The sequence below is a fragment of the Capricornis sumatraensis genome, chromosome 4, assembly GCF_032405125.1.
Source record: "Capricornis sumatraensis isolate serow.1 chromosome 4, serow.2, whole genome shotgun sequence".
Lineage (NCBI taxonomy): Eukaryota > Metazoa > Chordata > Mammalia > Artiodactyla > Bovidae > Capricornis > Capricornis sumatraensis.
The window spans coordinates 115,642,512-115,648,209 of NC_091072.1; positions in this window are offsets into that span (position 1 = coordinate 115,642,512).

Consider the following 5,698-nt stretch of genomic DNA (forward strand, 5'->3'; position numbering starts at 1 on the left):
TAGATTCATGCTGTAAATGAGTATTTTGGCCTCTACTTTTTAAAGCAGTTCTACATAATTTTGGTCGACATGGATACGATCTCAGAACTTCTTCTGGGAACCGAAAAAACTAAGTTTTTCTTCCTTTTTTTCATATATACATTTCCAAAGGCGAGCAGCTCTTATTTCTCATGTTTTTTCCCTCATAGGATCTAAATTAATGTTGACGATCTTGATGACATTTGATACACATAAATTGAATTTAATGATTAACAAGGCTGAACAGTAAACTCAAGGGACATGAATTAGTTTGTTAGGGCTGTTGTAACAAAGAACTGCAAGCTGGCTGTCTTGTAAACAGAAATGCGTTTTCTCGTAATTCTGTAGGCTAGAAGTCTGAGGTGGTGGCAGAGTTGGTTCTTTCCGTAGATTGTGAAGCGGAATCTGTCCCATGTCTCCTAGCTTCTGGTAGTTTACTGGCAATCTTATACAAGCATCATACTGATTTCTGCCTTCGTGGTTTTTTTTTTTTTTTTTTTTTTTTACTACGCCAGGTCTTGTGGCATGCAGGATCTTCAGTCTTCATTGTGGCGTGCAGGATCTTTCCTTTTTAATACTTTTATTTATTTATGCTTGTGCTGGGTCCTCATTGCTGCATGGAATTCTCCTTGTGGTGGCTTTTCTTGTTGCAAAGCACAGGCCCTAGGGTGTGTGGGCTTCAGTAGTTGCGGCCTGCGGGCTCTGGAGCACAGGCTCCATAGTTGTGGGGTAAGGGCTTAGCTGCCCTGTGGCATGGGGAAATCTTCCCCCACCAGGGATCAAGCCTGCATCTCCTGCATTGGCAGGCGGGTTTTTTTTTTTTTTTTTTTTTTTACCACTGAACCACCAGGGAAGCCCCCAGTATCTTTTTTTAAGTGCAGTATGCTAACTTAGTTGTGGCATGTGGGATTTAATTTAGTTGCTAACTTAGTTGTGGCATGTGGGATTTAATTCCCTGACCAGGGATTGAACCCAGGCACCATGCATTGAGAGCATGGAGTCTTGGCCACTGGACCACCAGGAAAGTCCCTGCCTCCTTCTTCAGGGGATGTCCCCCTTGTGTGTATCTCTGTGTCAGAATTCCTCATTTTTATAAGGACGCTAGTCATTTTGGATTAAGGGCCATCCTACTCCAGTATGACCTGATCTAGATATACGTAACTGCACCTACGATGACCCTATTTCCTAACAGTCACATTCTGAGGCACCTGGCATTAGGACTTCAGTATAAATATGTAGCTTTAGACACCTCCCACTTGCAGACTGTGAGATTTTTAGCATCTCAAAAAACTCTAGACCCCAATTTTATTCATTCATTCATTTACCCAATCTTTACAGTGCTCTGTTTTTTAAAAACGAATCACTGTCTAAGCTACTAAGGGTATAACACTGAACAAAACAGTCGCAGTCACTACCCTCATAAAACATGTAATCCAGTGAGGGAGTAAAGATAATTAAACAAGCATCAACCAGAAATTAAGGTAAGTGCCATGAGGTAGAAATTACAGAATTAAATAGGAGCATAGAACAAGATTATCCAGCCTTGTTTGGGGTCTGGGGTAGAGAGTTGTGAAAACTTTCCCTGAGAAGTGACATTTAAAGTAAGCTCTTAGGCTATAGCATCCAGGTGAGGAGAATGTAGACTCAAGCTTGTGGGGCTATCTGGAAGATTAAATTGGATAAAGCCATTTATCTGAATGTCGTCTTCATGCTCCCATTTATTTCTGTGAATGCACCTCTTTTGGACTTTACTGTCGTTTATGGAGCTGCTTACTGTGTGTCAGACTCTATGCTAGTTTCCTACATCTTCTCTAATTTCTCTCTAATTTCTTAATGACAACCATGAAGACAACATTTAGAGTGCTGTCATATTTTTAAAAGTGATGACAAGAACTATTCTGCTTTGGGCTAAATTCTGCAAAGTGCAAAATGCTACTGATTCAAAAGTACTTTTTTTGAAACATAAAAGTAATGAAAATAGTAATGATATTACAAATGTAAATTATGGAGAGATCTCCATACAATATATGGTGAAGAGGAATTCAAAATAACATTACAGATATAAATTAAGGAAAGGTCTCCATACAACATAGAGTGAAGAATAAATCCTCAGCCAAAAAATATTAAATATAATAGTAAGTATCTGAAAATGTATTTTATTGAGCTTGCATTCCATTTACTTCTGCTGCCTAAGGAACTGTCAGTTTTGAATCCTTGCAAATACTGACAGATAGCCATAGAAATGTACTATTTTCAAATAAAATAGTGACCTCTTTGGTAATCCAGTCACGTTTTCTCCCCTCAGTCCTTGCACCAAATAATGCTTAATAGTATGATATATAAGTGAATTGTATATACAAATGGAGAAAAGAGTCCCAAACTCCAGAAGCATTATTCAAAGTATATACCAATCATACCACTGCAGAAAATTTTGTCAAACTAGTCAAAAAGTTAGTGAATTTTGGATTAAGGAAGGGCCAAAAAAAATTTGCGAAATTCGTTCACCATATAACATTTTTGGACCGCTAGTTCAGTTCAGTTGCTCAGTTGTGTCTGACTCTCAGCGACCCCATGGGCTGCAGCACACCAGGCCTCCCTGTCCATCACCATCTCCTGGAGTTTACTCACTCATGTCTATTGAGTCAGTGATGCCATCCAACCATCTCGTCCTCTGTTGTCTCCTTCTCCTCCCACCTTCAATCTTTCCCAGCATCAGGGTCTTTTCCAATGAGTCAGCTCTTTGCATCAGGTGGCCGAAGTGTTGGAGTTTCAGCTTCAGCATCAGTCCTTCCAATGAATATTCAGGACCAACTTCCCTTAGGATGGACTGGTTGGATCTCCTTGCAGTCCAAGGGATTCTCAAGAGTCGTCTCCAACACCACAGTTCAAAAGCATCAGTTCTTCCGTGTTCTGCTTTCTTTATAGTTCGACACTTACATCTCTACATGACTACTGGAAAAACCATAGCTTTGACTAGATGGACCTCTGTTGGCAAAGTAATGTCTTTTTAGCTTACATTTTATCAACTGTAAAAAAAAATGTGAAGAGGAATTACTAGGTGTACATTTCTTGCGTATGCTTTGCTTTACATGTAGCTCATCACACCCGGAGAAGGCAACGGCAGCCCACTCCAGTACTCTTGCCTGGAAAATCCCATGGATGGAGGAGTCTGGAAGGCTGCAGTCCATGGGGTCACTGAGGGTCGGACACAACTGAGCGACTTCACTTTCACTTTTCACTTTCACGCAGTGGAGAAGGAAATGGCAACCCACTCCAGCACTCTTGCCTGGAGAATCCCAGGGACAGAGGAGCCTGGTGGGCTGCCATCTGTGGGGTTGCACAGAGTCAGACACGACTGAAGCGACTTAGCAGCAGCTGCAGCAGCATCACACTGGTTTGCAGAACCTAAGTCAACTCCTTAAACATGTATAGTGCATGTGTCACAAAAACAAACCTGGGTCCAGCTGGCTGCTCCTGGTAAAGCCAATCTACTGAGACCGGGTTGTGGTGAAGGAACACGCAGTGTATTGCAAGGCTCCAAGCAAGGAGTCGAGGCAGATAGTGCTTAAACTCCCTGAATGGCTTCCAGGGAAAGGTTTTTAAAGACTGGCTGAGAGAGGGAGATTTTGGCTCATCAGTTCGTGGACATTCTTCTGATTGGTTGCTGGTGAGGTAATCAGGAGTCAACATCATCAACCTGATTCCAGTGGGTTTGGGGTCTATGTGCTTGTGGGTAGTATACAGTAAACTTCTTCCACTTGTTAGCAGTTTCAGTATCTGCAGAACAGCTCAAAAGACGTGGCTAAGAATATTATCTATAGCTCTTGAGGAGAAACTAAAGGTCCTTGAAATTATTTAAAAGCTAAGCTATTATTATTTGTCTTTGTTTTTCTTTCTTTCTGAATTTTCTCACTTTTATGTTTAAGTTTATTCTTTGGAACTCGGGGAAGGCCTAGGAAGCTAAGGTTTTTCTACAGACAAGAGGCAGACAGAGGACATGGATGGGGATGAGAAGGGCCCAAAGAGTCCTGCTCTTTTCCACGTATATGACAGAAAAGCATTCAGTAACCTCTGATCATTGAAAGCTTGTGTTGTAAGAAAACTTTTTTCATTTAAATTAAAGTGATTTTGTGAGCCATGAGAAGGACAGTACAGATGCAGAGGACCCATACCAATAGAGCACATGTATTTTTTAGAATATTTTATTCCCAGAGGCTAATCAGTAGCCAACAATATGCCTCCCAATCTTGATCCAAGGTTGAAAAAAATGGAAATTTTTACCATGATGAATTAAAGCCTGTATGTGTGAATTTTTTTGGTGCTATGTGTTGAAAAAATGGTTGGTGTATACAAAACTCTATTTTTCTTTTCATGCTGATGCATAGCGGCTGATAAACACAAAATGTTCTCTTTTTTTAAAAGTTAGGGATAAAAAGGAAACATTTCTTTGTGACTTGATTACTTCAATTACTTGGAATGGATTGATATATTTCAAAATGGGAGTCAATATCTTGAATAAACTGAATCTATCATTTCAGAGATAAAGGATTATAATTTTTAATATTTACGACAAGATAGCAGAATTTCTTAAGAAGACCGAACTGTAAAGAAATTCTTCAATCATCATGATAATAATTTTCTCCTGCTATCAGATAGAGAAACCAATGATATATTACTGATAATGTTTGAAAAATCACTTCAAAATGCTGTCATAAACCATGTAGAAATATTTTCCAGAGATGCATTCAATGCAAGAATGAATTGGTATTCATCTTTCAGGTTGAAAGATTAAAGTTAAAACTTTGCCTATGATGTGTTCATGTCTAATGAACATGGAAAGCAATCTTCAGTGATACATTTGTTCTTTCCGAGTCAGTGTTTTAATTGAATAGCCAGAATTATTTAAACATCCTTACAACGATGAATTGGGATCTTCCAATTTAGAAGGTGTAGAGATTAAGCAATTATCTACTGATTGTGGAAGCTGGACATGTGTCAAGCTGTTCATGATTAAACTGGGTATGGACAAACTAAAACTGGTGCCTTGTGTGCAACAAATGCCCATGAAGTGTCTGCAAATGCTGAGAAATTGAGACGGTGCTAGAAATTCTGATTAGGTTTCTCTCTCCTCTAAAAGCCCCTACCTCTGGAGCAGAAAATAAATTTGAATCACAGACCACTGATTTAGTTAATATCAATCCTCATTTTGGTCACATCTTTCCCCCCCAAGACTGGAAACCCCTCTTTGATTTTTTGACCCATGACTAAATCTGAATTCTCACTACTTGATATTTCCAGGTGGCGCTAGTGGTAAAGAACCCACCTGCCAGTGCAGGAGACATAAGGGACATGGGTTTGATCCCTGGGTGGGGAAGATCCCCTGGAGAAGGAAATGGCAACCCACTCCAGTATTCCTGTCTGGAGAATCCCATGGACAGAGGAGCCTGGCGGGCTACAGCCCATGGGGTCGCAAAGAGTCAGAAACAACTGAAGTGACTTAGCACGCTTGTACGCTCACTTGGACCCTTGATATTGCACCCACTCTGTTGAATATCCTGGAGCCAAGTGCTTAAGTTTGGCGGTAAGATAGACTACGGTGTTCCTTTGAATATGGACCACTTGTGTCCTCCTTCTGGAGCTTGTTGTTGAGAAAGACAGGTTTCTTCTTTACTCCTGATGG